We start from the raw sequence: 2,475 nt of genomic DNA on the forward strand, positions 1-2,475 counted from the left end.
CTTCTCTTATAGATACCGAGTGGCCGGCCGAGAGGCCGGCGACGGCCGACCGTAGCCGCGCGGCCTTACGGTGGGAACTCGCCGCGCGTGCAGCACTCCCGGCCGGTACGCTGCCACTTAGACTCGGCAGATGAACACGTACACGTACGAGGTCGTATAAAAGTAACTTAATACTAAACTGCGGACATTATACTGCTATAATCACAAACTTTCAACATGTTTCAACCACATATTTTAAGACTATATACATACAGATATAGCAATATTGAAAATATTCTAAGTCCCCGTTCGTGTCGCTCCGGAACCGAATGTCGACGGAACGAAATGACAACGGTAGATCCTTATTCCTGGTGCTCGTGGCTCTCTAAAACCATACACTTGTTCTCCTCTGTCTCTTACCTGTGTCGAGATAATCGAGAATCATGGAGCGTTCGTGTCGCTCCGGAACCGAAAGTCGTCGGTTCGAAACGAGAACGTTAGATCCATATTCCTGATCGTTGAGGCACTCTAAAACTATTAGGCTGTTTTGCTCTCTGATGCCCGTGGACCGAGAGAACGTAGAATAACGGAGCGATCGTGTCGCTCCGGAGCCCGAGCGAAAAAATTCTAAGTCCCCGTTCGTGTCGCTCCGGAGCCCGAGCGAAAAAATTCTAAGTCCCCGTTCGTGTCGCTCCGGAACCGAATGTCGACGGAACGAAATGACAACGGTAGATCCTTATTCCTGGTGCTCGTGGCTCTCTAAAACCATACACTTGTTCTCCTCTGTCTCTTACCTGTGTCGAGATAATCGAGAATCATGGAGCGTTCGTGTCGCTCCGGAACCGAAAGTCGTCGGTTCGAAACGAGAACGTTAGATCCATATTCCTGATCGTTGAGGCACTCTAAAACTATTAGGCTGTTTTGCTCTCTGATGCCCGTGGACCGAGAGAACGTAGAATAACGGAGCGATCGTGTCGCTCCGGAGCCCGAGCGAAAAAATTCTAAGTCCCCGTTCGTGTCGCTCCGGAGCCCGAGCGAAAAAATTCTAAGTCCCCGTTCGTGTCGCTCCGGAACCGAATGTCGACGGAACGAAATGACAACGGTAGATCCTTATTCCTGGTGCTCGTGGCTCTCTAAAACCATACACTTGTTCTCCTCTGTCTCTTACCTGTGTCGAGATAATCGAGAATCATGGAGCGTTCGTGTCGCTCCGGAACCGAAAGTCGTCGGTTCGAAACGAGAACGTTAGATCCATATTCCTGATCGTTGAGGCACTCTAAAACTATTAGGCTGTTTTGCTCTCTGATGCCCGTGGACCGAGAGAACGTAGAATAACGGAGCGATCGTGTCGCTCCGGAGCCCGAGCGAAAAAATTCTAAGTCCCCGTTCGTGTCGCTCCGGAGCCCGAGCGAAAAAATTCTAAGTCCCCGTTCGTGTCGCTCCGGAACCGAATGTCGACGGAACGAAATGACAACGGTAGATCCTTATTCCTGGTGCTCGTGGCTCTCTAAAACCATACACTTGTTCTCCTCTGTCTCTTACCTGTGTCGAGATAATCGAGAATCATGGAGCGTTCGTGTCGCTCCGGAACCGAAAGTCGTCGGTTCGAAACGAGAACGTTAGATCCATATTCCTGATCGTTGAGGCACTCTAAAACTATTAGGCTGTTTTGCTCTCTGATGCCCGTGGACCGAGAGAACGTAGAATAACGGAGCGATCGTGTCGCTCCGGAGCCCGAGCGAAAAAATTCTAAGTCCCCGTTCGTGTCGCTCCGGAGCCCGAGCGAAAAAATTCTAAGTCCCCGTTCGTGTCGCTCCGGAACCGAATGTCGACGGAACGAAATGACAACGGTAGATCCTTATTCCTGGTGCTCGTGGCTCTCTAAAACCATACACTTGTTCTCCTCTGTCTCTTACCTGTGTCGAGATAATCGAGAATCATGGAGCGTTCGTGTCGCTCCGGAACCGAAAGTCGTCGGTTCGAAACGAGAACGTTAGATCCATATTCCTGATCGTTGAGGCACTCTAAAACTATTAGGCTGTTTTGCTCTCTGATGCCCGTGGACCGAGAGAACGTAGAATAACGGAGCGATCGTGTCGCTCCGGAGCCCGAGCGAAAAAATTCTAAGTCCCCGTTCGTGTCGCTCCGGAGCCCGAGCGAAAAAATTCTAAGTCCCCGTTCGTGTCGCTCCGGAACCGAATGTCGACGGAACGAAATGACAACGGTAGATCCTTATTCCTGGTGCTCGTGGCTCTCTAAAACCATACACTTGTTCTCCTCTGTCTCTTACCTGTGTCGAGATAATCGAGAATCATGGAGCGTTCGTGTCGCTCCGGAACCGAAAGTCGTCGGTTCGAAACGAGAACGTTAGATCCATATTCCTGATCGTTGAGGCACTCTAAAACTATTAGGCTGTTTTGCTCTCTGATGCCCGTGGACCGAGAGAACGTAGAATAACGGAGCGATCGTGTCGCTCCGGAGCCCGAGCGAAAAAAT

The sequence above is a fragment of the Calliopsis andreniformis genome, unplaced genomic scaffold, assembly GCF_051401765.1.
Source record: "Calliopsis andreniformis isolate RMS-2024a unplaced genomic scaffold, iyCalAndr_principal scaffold0443, whole genome shotgun sequence".
Classification (NCBI taxonomy): domain Eukaryota; kingdom Metazoa; phylum Arthropoda; class Insecta; order Hymenoptera; family Andrenidae; genus Calliopsis; species Calliopsis andreniformis.